At 46.1% G+C, this 12,989-nt stretch overlaps 1 protein-coding gene across 2 annotated transcripts in view; it reads left to right on the plus strand.

The window, feature by feature from the left end:
- Positions 1-12,989, plus strand: part of RBFOX3 (RNA binding fox-1 homolog 3) — a 352,350-nt gene that overhangs the window by 123,997 nt on the left and 215,364 nt on the right. The window lies entirely within an intron of this gene.

The following is a 12,989-nucleotide window of genomic DNA, read 5'->3' on the forward strand; positions in this document are numbered from 1 at the left end:
ATATAATGCCTAAACTACATAATACACCCTAGCTGAAACTGTTGATGCCCTCCAATGTGGATGGTGCAGTTCACAATACTGGGATTAATGAGGCTGTATATTTTAATTTGACAGCCTTCCACTGAATGTAATGTGCACATGTTAAACTGTTAAACAGTGCATTATTATCTGTACCTGTTGCTTTATAAGGCATTATCCATGTGATATTATCTTTTCATTTTTCTATCTAATTCTTCTTCCATGATTTTTTCCCTCCCCAACTGGTAAACTCGCTACCCAATTCATTCTGCCTACTGTCCTCTAAGTGTAATAATTCAGTAATGGATGCTTCAGTGTGAACTGTGGGGGGGGTGTGTGTTTCCGTATTTGAAGCTCTTTAGAAATTCTTATGCATTTCCTAAACAGTTCAAGAACAGAAGTTTGAGGAAGTCAAGAATGAGCAGGTACAGCAGGGGCCCTGTGTTGTTTATCCCTAACAAGCCATGATTTGCATGTCAACATGAATCCATGATTAGGTGTTAGCTGACTGGTCATGTCTTGCTAGGGAGCGACAAACCAAGGTCCCTGGTTCAGATGTAACAGGAAACCAAGGCTTCCTGGTTTGTTTATCCTGCTTGTGCCAGGGGAGGAGTGAAATGAAGTGACTGGGCACTGGGCACTAGCATGCTGCTCATTCCTGATAATCCACAATAAACCAGATAGTCTGGTTGATTGTTAGATGTGATTACATTCCTCTGTGTTGGTTAGTCACTAGTTGGGAGTGGGTGGGTGGGGGCGGGGGGTGCCTTGCTTTTGCAGCTTCCCTTCAATCACTGCCTTTCCATTCTGTGTTGAAGCAGATGAAGAAATTGTGGGCTTGTTATTGCTGTGATGCAGAAAGATACAGTCATGTCCATCTGTTCTTCTCTCTGATTGGTAGCCCTGGACTAAGACCAGCAAATCAAACATTTATATCAGGCTGGGAAACCTGCAGCCCTCTAGATTGTTGGACATCAACCCTATCAGCCACAGCCAGCACGAGCAGGGATAATGTGAGTTGTGTAGCAGCCTCTGGAAACCCACATATTCCCAATCCCTGGCTGATTCTTTCATAAGTCTTGACCATGTAAAATACTTGTCTTCTTTTGAGCTGCTGCTGCTGCTCCTCACCAAGAAGCATTTGTCCCCATTTTTACATTGTGCTTTTAATGGAAGAAGGAAATGCAGCCGAACAGTATTCAGTAATTCATATGCTGATTCTTGGTCTTGCTTCACGCTATCAAAATTGCACACCCAGAAACTTGTAAAAGTTTTTGGACGAGTAAACTGCTAGATCTCCCTTGGCTGGAGTGCTAGGTACACCCACACACCTAACATCTGCGCCAAAATAGGCTTATTGTGTTATTGTGACACTCTCTACTGTCTACCAGTTCCTCAAGAGTGTTTCCATCACCCAAAGCATTAATTTGATAGGGAATTATTATCTCAGTTTTTCATTTACTTGAGTTGGTCTAAGTTTTATTTAAAATGAGTGCTGATGGCATCAGCCTAAGATGCATATTGCAAGGGTAGGGCTGGATAATACAGCTTTGGGTGGAGGAAATTAATGAGATTGAGATCATTTTGCTGTGCCCAGAATGGAGTGGGCCTAGGGCGTTCATTCCTAAACGATGTGCTGAGAGAGGATGGTTAATGTGCTGCAAGAGGAATTTAAAGGCTCCTGTGAAACTGTCTCCTCTGTGTGTGGGTTCTCGCTTTCCAACCAGCCTCTGCTGAGGGAGGGGGCAATTCTCCCACAACTCTGTGTTAGGTGTGGTTGGACCATTAATGAGCATGGTTACGTGCCCCCAGATAAGGCCGTCCTGTGAAATCTTACTCTCAGTGAAAGCAACTGTTTTGGGTTGTAAGCATGGCATGTACCTCCAGTTCTAGTAACATAGAAATCTGCCTTATCCCAACCAAGTGAGGCTGTTTATCCATCTCAGTAGAACCTCTACCTGATCCTTTTACATGAAGACTGGAGGGCCTGAACCTGGGACTTGCAGTGACAAATCATGTACGCTATGTTACTCAACTCTGTTTTAATTAAATGGGAGTTTTAAAGTTGTAATCTATACCTCCCCCCACAAACACAACAGAAGGGGTTCATGGTGTGCTGGGGCCACTGCCACATCTACAGCCCTGCCACTCACAGCAGCTTCAGAGTCAATGGATCCTGGACCAGCGCAGCCACTTCCCATCTCTGGAGCATCCCTTTTCGGGGTCTGCCATCAGCAAGTCCACCCATGCCTCACTTCTTGGGTGGCAGCTCATGGGAGGTCGGCTTAGCTGGGAGAGCTGGGTAGAGGAAAACCTGTGCCCATTCCACCACCACTCCATCCTGGAGCAATCTGGATTCCAAATCAGAAATTGGAAAGCACTGGAACAAGAAGTTTGGTATTTAAAAAGAATGTACACAGGGTCACTTTGTTTTCTTTTATATGTGATGAAACCACCTGTGGTTTATTGTAAAAGTAGGGTAGATTAATGATATAAATAGCAAAGAATAAAGGACCAGTAGCAGAACTCTTGTCATGTCTACTCTGAAGTAAGTAGGTTTAGGATTGCAACCCAATGCTGCATACCTAAGGCAGTGAAACTGCTGGTAGCTGAACTGCAATGTCCAGAGTCTTGCTGGGATTGAGCCAGCAGAGGAGAAATAAGGATGAAAGATTGATCTTGGGGTTCTCCATCTATTTCTGGGTATTACTCTTCTTCTTCTTCCACTTCTTCCCATTGGGAATAAGGGGACTGTGGCTATCAGGGGACTGGAATGGCTTTAGATCCTTAAGATTCTAGTCATTTCCCAGTTCTCTCCCAGCACGCTCCCCAAACCACCCCAAATATACCCATTTATGTCCATGCTCTGAAGTAGGTTGCGCCAGGGCCATGGAGGCTTTGGCTGGAATGAGAGGGAGTTTGCTGACATCAGAGTTCTGTCCCTGGCAGAAAGTAAAATCCAATATATCCTATAGCCTCTGCAACACCCAAAAGCCGTTAAGATTGTACCCTAAGTTAAGTTATTTATTTTAGATTGAGTCTCCCATTTTAAAATTAATTTCTTTCTTCAACAATCATGCAAGCTAATGTTACTGAATTAAAAACAAAAACACATTGGTTTTCAACTAGCTAGATCCTTTATACAACCTAGAAGCCTAAACCTTTGGTATTCCACAAAACGAGAGACAGTTTCCAGTTTGCCTTTTTTTGTACACGTTCAAGGACACTAAGCAAGATGAAGGTTGAGGCTGCACTCCTGTGCACATGAATTTGGAATTGAATTTTGTTGAACCAAGTGGGGCTTACTTCTGTGTAAGCATGCATATAGGATCAGGCTGTAAGTGGCCAGACGTTTCTGTAAGCAAAGGCTAGTTGTTACTGGGCAAAACAGTGTTTCTCAATGAGATGGAAAGTAAATGTTCAGGCTGTTTGGTTAGCAGAGTCCTAAGTAATCATAACTTGAAAACTGGATACACTGCAGAGTTTGAATAGAGGAGATTAGATGTAAGGTATAAAATAGGAATATGAGCTCACTAATATGGACTCTGTAGATGACTCTAGTGATATGCAAGATGGCATCTCCTGGATCTGACCTCTGTGATGACTTGCTAGTCGCTGGGACCAGTAGAAAGCCCACAACCATAAATACAGTACATTACTTACCGGGGCAAATTGAATACACACCCACCCACCCACCCACCCACCCAATTATGCACATTCTACTTGTGTTCAACCACACATATATGTGGTGCTGGGAAATAAATAAGTAGAATCATACTAGGAAATGACAGGAGAGAGCTCCTTCTTGGAAGGGAGACCCTTCTTGGAACCTGAAAAGGATGTCAGTAAGGGTGGAGGAAGCCCCAAAGAGACCAGAGGTTTCAGCTGGGCTTTGTTTAGGCTGCTCAGCCTCCCTGCCTAACAGCTGATGCTCAGGGTAGTGCAGCTGCAGCCACTGACATGTCTTCCAGCCTCCAGCCAGCCCCAGAGCTTCAACTCTAGATACTTTGGTCTGGATTGGAGAGAGAGAAGAGCGAGCGAGCGAGCTGGAGAGCAGGGGAAAAATAGGCATTTGGAGGTTTTTTAGAGGGCGCTCCCCACTTTATGCGATTTGACTTATGCAAAGGGGGGTCCAGAACTTAACACTTGCATAAATGTGGGGGTGCCTGTACAGTTTATTAGGCCGAGGCAGTGGTAGACCGTAATGACCAAGGATGATTGGGAAAATAAAAAGGGTAAAGGTAAAGGTACCCCTGCCCGTACGGGCCAGTTGTGTCCGACTCTGGGGTTGCGTGCTCATCTCGCTTAAGAGGCCGGGAGCCAGCGCTGTCCGCAGACACATCTGGGTCACGTGGCCAGCGTGACGAAGCTGCTCTGGCGAGCCAGCACCAGCGCAGCACACGGAAACACCGTTTACCTTCCCGCTATAAAGCAGTACCTATTTATCTACTTGCACTTAGGGGTGCTTTCGAACTGCTAGGTGGGCAGGAGCTGGGACGAAACGACGGGAGCTCACCCCGCCGCGGGGATTCAAACCACCGACCATACGATCGGCAAGTCCTAGGCACTGAGGTTTTACCCACAGCGCCACCCGCGTCTATAAAGAGACATATTTATCAATCTTGTATTTTTGATTTGACACTTTTTGGGTGGGAATGAAAGGGGTGGGTGCTATAGAACAGGCATAGGCAAACTCGGCCCTCCAGATGTTTTGGGACCTACAATTCCCATCATTCCTGACCACTGTAGGGGTCATGGGAGTTGTAGCCCCAAAACATCTGGAGGGCCGAGTTTGTCTATGCCTGCTATAGAGAGAGACACTGGAATCCTCAACTAGAGGCACTCTGGTTTCTGAAGCTGTAGCAAACAGCTTTCCTCAGTCTTTTTCCTGACAGCCATGAAGGCTAGAAACATACTTTCATTAAGCAAACAAAAAAGAAAAAGGAACTGTGACTCTGTACTGTGAAGCATGTATGTACAGAATACAAAGAGCCCTGCTCTGAGAGGTGCATGTTGGACCATGCTGTGCTACTTGCATCTCCGCTCCTTCACAGCTTTCCACCTTTGGGGCAGCAGCAAGAGATTACTGATTATGTTTGCCTTTGCGAAGTAGGACCAAACCTGTAGCCCGGAGCTGCATCCCGAGAGTTAAAAAGACTTTGGCTGCTGGATATGGCACTTTCCCTCCATCTCTCTCTCCCCCTCCACCCCAACCACACAGCGGCTGCTTTCTGCCTTATTCTTTTGTTGCTCCCAAGTGCACGCTCTGGAATGGTAAACGGAACGTGGTTCCTTCCCCGCACCCCGCCTCTGTTTTCCCTGAGAACCTTCATTTCTCCACTGGGGGCAGAGGTCGTCCTGAGAGAAGGATTAAAGAGAAGCCTTGTCTTTCTGAAGAGGCGGCACAGCCGTATTTCCCCAGCTGCATTAATCAGTCTCAAGGAAGCCAGGCTCGCTATATCACCTTGAAGGTTCTTCAGACTGCTTTGAAAAACTTTGGGTGGATTATAGTGCTTCTTCCGCAAGGGGTGGTTTTGAAGGGACCAATCGTGCTTGTTTCTGGCAGGCAGAGTGTGGGCAGACATTATGCAATCTTCCCACACATTGTTCCCTGGGTTTTTCCATATTCAGTTCTTTCTCCATATACAGATCGCTCTCACCTGGCTTGCTGTGTCACTTTCTGTTCTGGATGAGTCGCCTAATGACCGGATTTGTCTCTTTCCCTTCATTCTTCACCTGCCATTTCGCCTTTTGGTTATTTATGTGAAGTGTGCTTCCTCTTCTGTTTACTTGTAGCTGCCGCTTGCTGTTCAGCTGAATATAGCATTTTGTTGGGCTGTTTTTAATTTTTACTCAGTAGGAAACAAAAGTTACCGCTTCCCCTCGTGATGTGTGTGTATCCTGGGTCTTTAGGTGCATCTGTTATTGTAATGGTTCTAGGGGTTGCTTGTGCGTAAACCGGCACCACACCTGGCTGGGTTGCCTGAGTGAACCTTTTCTGTCCGGACAGCCACTCGCCCGTGGCTGTCTCAATCGCTGGCAGCATCCATCAGTGGGCGTTTCTTGAACTTCTTCCAGCAAAGAAGCTCTTTGACGCCTAGTCTCCGCCTACTCTCCCTGCGCGGAAGCCTTCTGCGCAAGGAGGGTGTGGGCAGCGGAGGACCCTTACTCTCCCCACTGGTCCCCGGCGAGGAGTCATGGGACCGCCTCGCCGATTCCCCCATCTGCCCCCCTTCTCCACTGGTGCTACGCTGATTCCCTTCCCCAGAAGATGGGCTGCCTCTCCCCATCCCGGGACGCTCTCTGGAATCCCTCCAACCCTGATGGCAGTTCCCTGACAGTTATATACTGGGTTACTGGCCCATTGCAACCTTGGAACATTTTGGACTCCTGAAAAGTGTTGGGATTCAGGGGAAAGGTTCAGGCTGAGGATGCAACCATGACTGCTACTTTGCGGCTGTGGATTTGGAGTGGGTGGTGGTGCAGGGATCATTTTCTGGATAATGGAGTGCTGGGGTCAGTCAATTTCCGATCTCTCTGTCTTGATGGGAGAATAAGAACTGCAGACAGAAATGGCTTTCTAGGATTCCCGGCAGTGCTCATCAGTTTGGTCATTGAATGCTGCGTGGAGAACAGTTAAGCGAGGCCTGGCAGAACAGCATGCCGGTTAACTCTGCCCAACAGGGTGTTTTTGTGATCTAAGCTAAGTCGGTAAAGCTTGTAAAGGAAGGGAAAAGCCAGGAGAGACTGCTTTTGCTCTTCTTGCACAACCGCCTTTCAAAGTAGGCCAGTTGCATCCCAAACTATCTGGGAGCCAGTGCCATTCCTCCCATTAACCCCCTACAGCCCCACAACAGGACAGAATTGCGGGACTGTTCAAGGCAAACTCTTATTAAACTGGGACTTGGAGGTGGCATTAAGTTCACGTGGCTGTTACCAGGCTGAAGGAAAATGGCTCTTGTCCACCAAGATCCCACTCAGTTTACAAGGGGAGGAGAGCCAGCGCCCAGCTCTCTGTCTTACCCAACTCTATACTTTTCTCTTTCAACTCCAGCCTTATAGTTCTGTAGCATGAATCAAGTGGGTTAGGCTTGTGGGTTCTGTTTCACCAACCCTGTGAGTTGGCAGCAATGCACACAGGACACATGTTATTAAATTGGGCAATGGTGTGGCTAGCCACTCGGGTGCCCAGGGGAGGGGTGAGCTGCCCATTAGGTGGGGCATACTGCCACCTCCCCCTCCCCTCAACTGTAAGGCAGGTGAGGGAGAGGTGGTGGACAGACACAAGCCCCATGCTGCCTTTTTGGGCAGTGTGGAGCCTGCAGGCACCCAAGCCTCCGTGTCACTCCCAGGAGAGATGTGTGGCTTGGGCGCACTGCAGGCCCCACAGTAAGTGTCGCCTGCTGCAGTGTGGTGTGGTGCCAAGTGACACCCCCCCCCCAGCTACGCCTCTTGTTTAACATTTATGTGGAATACAGAAGGCCAGAATATTGAAAATCAAAGGAGCTCTTTAGCTCAGATCTACTAGTTACATACGAACAGGCTTCTGGTCTCTTCTTGCGTAATACAGTATAGATGGTCAGTTGCAGGGTTTTCTGATGGTCAGAACGTGAGAGATAAATGACCATTTCCCCAGTCCTCTTTAAGGGATTTTTTTACCCACATGGCATTTTCCTGGCAGTTGGCACCTTCTGGCCAATTATATCTCAGGTAGAGTTTACCAGGTAGTCTGTAAACACCTTTACTTCTCAATGCAGAAATATGCCTTGTGAAAATTCAGAATGCTTGTCCATCTAGATCCATATTGTCTCTACACTGACCAGCAGTATCTCTCATCTTCTTTTTTCTGGCCATTCCAGGAATTGAACTTGGGACCTTCTGTGTGCAAAACAAGGCCTCTGCCTCTGAGCTTCATCAGGGGAAGCGTGTGTAGCCATATGTCCTCTTTTTCCTGGGCACGCCCTCTTTTTCAGAATTAAAATTTCTGTCCAGGTAGATTTTATAAATTTGGAAAATTGTGGGGGGGGGGTTTGTTTGTTTGTTTCTGTTTACAGTAACCCAATATTTTTTTAAAAGAAAAACAATTTTATAAGCCCCATGTGTTGTGCTCCCCACCCCTCACTGTTTTTCATGAATGGAATGCACATGTTAAACAGTGTAATAAATTGCTTTGTGCACACTTACATTCACAAAGATGGGAACATGAGCCCAAATCCTTTCATGTGGAAAGTGAGGGAGCAATATGTACTATTATTATTATTTTGTTGAAAGTTAAGAACATTGTTACAAGCAATATATATATTACAGCTTCTATAGCCGACATAGAGTAGGGGTATTTAAAATGAGAGTCGTCATAGCGATCCGTAGTTAAAAGTAGAAGTCGGCAAATGCGTCCTCTTTTTTGCTCTTCAAAATATGGCAACCCTAGACAGGCAGATGGATTAACAGCTGATTCTGAATAACATGTTGTGCATTCTGAACAGCTAGGCCAGACCCAGCAGGTTCATAGAGCCACGTGGGACTGACACCTTTGTGTCCCTTTTCTCTCTGCTGGGTGAGAAACTATCCCTTTCTGGCCTCTTGCATAAATGGCATTGCAAGCATAGTGGCGACCGGTCCTGCAGTTCCTACCATTTTTTAAAGTGGAGCAGTGGCATAGAAAGCAAAGCAAGTCCATGCAAGTAGCTACTATCACCACAATTGCAGTCTTTACTCTCACAATTGTTCGTGCCCTTCCCACACTGCAAATGTCATTGTTTGGGGGGGAAAGGGCTTTCAAATTAAGCACCGCTGTGGAGGTGCACACTGAGAATTGTTGTTAAAAAACAACGACAAAGCAGTTCTGCAGGATCAAAGCCAGTTGTAATAATAGCAGATTCTCATGGAAATTCACAGTGCGAGAACAACACAGTAAGTAAAGAAAAGTAGTCATTCTGAGATATCTGCAGAATGCAGGTTCAGAAGTGGCAGTATCACTGCAGGTTGGGGCATGAATCAGAAGCAAGCAGGAAGCAACAGGATCTGGGGAAGAAAGAGTGCCAATGTGGATTTGGACCCAGGAATGGAATTCTGTTTCAGGAAAACTCTGTGAGTTAGTCTAATGGTTGGCTGCATGCAAGTGGGTAGAGACACCAATCTGCATGGCGTTATGGACACTTGCCAGTTTGACTCTGCATCTTGGGACGTGCCATTATAACGTTATCAAATGGGACCAAGATGGGTGGCCCCAGGTATGTTGATACATGCTCAACCCCATGACAATTACTCAGCCCTTACTGTTTGCCGATGACATGTATAGTCTTGGCTTGCTTCTCTTGCCAACCTGATGCAGCCCCCTTTGCTTGTTTCTAGTTATTTCTGCAACGTGCCCAAAGTTCTCTGCCCACAAGTAAATGATGAATGGCACAAAAGCAAGAGATGGAAAGGGCAAGAAAACAGATGTTTTTCTATTCCCACTGGAGAAATAGGTTCTCCTTAATCAATATTCCCTCTTAGCCGAGCCTTGGGTTTCTCCTCCGCCCCCACCACCGCCCTCACCCCCCAAGCCTAGACTTCTTCTTATGCTGTTGCCTCTGCCCCATCACCACTGAAACTTCTGCCCTTTAGATTTATCTCATTTGCACCAGCTGGAAAGACAGCATTTGGAGTGCTTTTTTTGCACGGATTGTGGAACCTGAGAGGCCTGCAATGACAGGGGGAACACAAATGTAATTTGGCGCCTGCAAACATGCTCCCTGTCAAACCTAAATCCTCCTGGGGAAGGAAGCACTTTTTAGAGGAAGACTTGAAGAGCAGCAGCAGAGAAACATCTGAGAGGGGAGCCCTCAAGGTACTTTTGTTCCAGTGAGTAGGAGTCTTTAGATCCGCTTAGACATAAAAGGCGGCACAGTTCCATTCCCAAAGCCTCTGCTGAAGGAGAGGAGGGGGGAATGTGCCTGCAAAGAGAGGGAGGGGGAATCACAAATAGAGCGGTGGCTAGAAACTAGGAGGGGCATTTCTCTTCTCCCCCCCCCCCCGCCTTTCCACCCCAGGAAATAAATTGGGTCAGACTTAAAAGTGAGTTTCCTCGCTGTGGATTTAATTTTAGCTCTTGCAGACTAGTTATCGTATCATAAATGCCAGGGCGATTTTTAGGAAACATGCCCAGCGAGGCTTAGCTGCTGTGTAACAAGATTTGTGTCTATTTCCTATGGTGCCATGCTTTCAATAAACAACTGTGTGTTCCCATGGGCCTGTAGCAAGGCTGGGATGGGATAAAAGAGGCAGGCGGCTCTGTGCCTGTCCTTCAGCTGTTTGGTGAAGTGCATTTTTTGTCTAGGGTCCTGCTAGCGTATCCCTTGCCCTGGATCCATCTTTTCGTAGTAGACAGCACCAAGCCTAGGAAGGGAAGAGGCTGCGTGGGTACCATTACCTGCCCAGTTATACAATCAACAGTTTCCGTTATAGAGTTGCCCACCAGCCTTTTTGTTCCTTGATTCTGAGCTGCTTCTTCCCCATTGCGATAGCCACAAGCCCAACGAGCTGAGAAGCTGATTCAAACCAGAGGAAAGTGTCCTGTCTCTTCCAGTAGTTGTTGGCAGATGCTTCCAAAGCAGATGTAGGAGGAACGCACAGCATCAAGGCAACCTGTTCTCTAATGGCAACGAGGGAAATGTAATAATGTTTTGAAGATTGCATACGATGGGGGGGGGGAAGGGTAGTGGTAATGGTGCTGGAAAGCTTTTTGATCTAATGAAACTTTGGCTAAAATATTGTGATCATGGCTCCAAGGAACCATCAAATGCAATCACCATGTAGTCACATTGCAGCCTAGCAGATACCCCAGGCAGGTACCCTGATCTGTGAATTCCCTTAGCACCACCCTAAAGTAATTGCCATTATGTCATTACACACACACCCCTCCTCCACACATGACTGGCCTTGATTTGAAGATTATTTTTCTTTGGACGATCTTTTGCTATGACAAAGATTGGGCAGGTGGCAGAGAGAGGTAACTAACAGCATTTCTCTCTTCTCCCCCCTCCCCATCCCCCTACATCTTGCTTCTTCTTTTAAATCTGTCCAATTAGTGTCTATTAGTCACTCAGTGTGTTAAAGCATTAAGAACAATTAAGGGTGCAAAGAGTTTCCAGATGCAGCGTTAGCACAGAAGCTGGCAGGCTGCTGTCTGATCCCATATGCAAGCACTCAGAGAGAAGAAGGGCATGCAGCAACAACAGCAGCGGCGGCTATGGGATGGGCCTGAACGCTCCTCCGCCTTCGTAGTGAGCAAAATCCATGGGTCTGGTTGTAGTTTATACAAGTTAGTTTTACACTTTGTTCTGAGTTGTAGTCATTTACTGCACTAGGAAAAGGTCATAGCAAAGAAGAACTTCCAGTAGCAATTTCAGCTGAATGGTAAACAAGAAGTGTTCCACAGAGAGGAACTGTATTCATGGGTGGTGTTCAACCACCTTTTTGTGTTAGCTCAAGGATTAGTGCCCCAAATTTAATGGGTTCCAGAGGCAGGAGTGGGGGTGATCATTCCACCGTGCAAGGAGAATTTAATCTGCTTAGCGTTACATTTACTACAACCCTGTGTCCGTAGATGTAAATTGGCCAACATGTTTTCCACTGAAGTTTGTGGGGTTTTTTTAATGGTCATATCAGCATCCAAGAAACATCTGAAAGTATAATCGTCTAAGGTTTTCAAAATCTTAAAAAATAAATAAATCCCAGGGTGGCTAACAGTACAAAATCAAAGGGACAATAAAATCATGTTTAAAACACAAATGTGGCTGACTAAAAGCATGATCTGACATTTTAAAAAGATCAGCTAAATACTACTACATAGCGATAAAACTTTGAGGTGTAAAGGCCTGGGATTAAAAAAAAAAAAAGATATTTAAAAAGGTCTTCCCTTGGTGCCAAAATGACATCAGTATAGCTGCCAGGGAGATCTTTGGGAAGAGCCCTGCACAGTTGAAGTGTCACTTGCTACTCAGACAACAAAGGAAACGTGGCAAAGGGAGTTCTGGAATTCTGTATCACAACCTTTTCACTTCCGACCAGTGATGCACCATAACATGGCCTGATAACTACTATTAAGTTAATGGACATTTAGAAAGGTTCTTAGACTAGACTAGACAACCTGGGAATAGAACAGTGCAGTGTTTTGAAACCCAGATCTACCACTTTGTCCACTACACCAGCCTTCCCCAAGCTTGTGCTGTCCACGTGTTTTGGAGTACAACTTCCATCGGTACCAGCTCCTGACTGGGGAGTTGCAATCCAAAAAGTATGGACAGCACCAGGTTGGGGAAAACTGCATTATACCATACCAGGTTACACCACAAGTAAGCAAATTTCCTGCAGAGCAGGTTACCCTTGTTAAGAAAGTAGGGAATGGGTCCATCCCTCTCATGATGATTTGGTCAGGCAAGTTGCTCTGATGCAAAACTTCTGAAATTCTCTCCAGAGGCAAGTCCTATGACATTCGGACAGATGGTGTGCATATATATATATATATATATATATATATATATATATATATATTGACCTTGTTTTTGTGCTAAGCAATTCCCTTGGTTGCTGAGTAAAGGCAGGTGGACTGTTGCTGGAAGCTAACCATGGAATCGCGAATCCACGGCTGTTGCCAGGAATTCACCGACAAACCAGTGTCAGGATCAGAGTGTGGGTGGCAACATCAGAAGGAACTGTCAGAGGGAGCCAGAGGCTTAACAATGCCTATATAACTGGCAATTAAAACTGCATCACACCCCCACTACCCTGCACTGTCCCAAGACTGCTTTGAATTAGGCTTACAAATTAAATCTATTTTGTTATGGAAGGAGAAAGTGGAACTTCCTGGCCAACTTTTATTTTGGAAGTAAACAGACCCCATAGCAACAATTCAAAACCATTAAGTAATGGATGGCTCTCTCTCTCTCTCTCTCTCTCTCTCTCTCTCTCTCTCTCTCTCTCTCTCACCC

This window comes from Podarcis cretensis, assembly GCF_951804945.1.
Source record: "Podarcis cretensis genome assembly, chromosome: 2".
NCBI classification, from domain to species: Eukaryota; Metazoa; Chordata; class Lepidosauria; order Squamata; family Lacertidae; genus Podarcis; species Podarcis cretensis.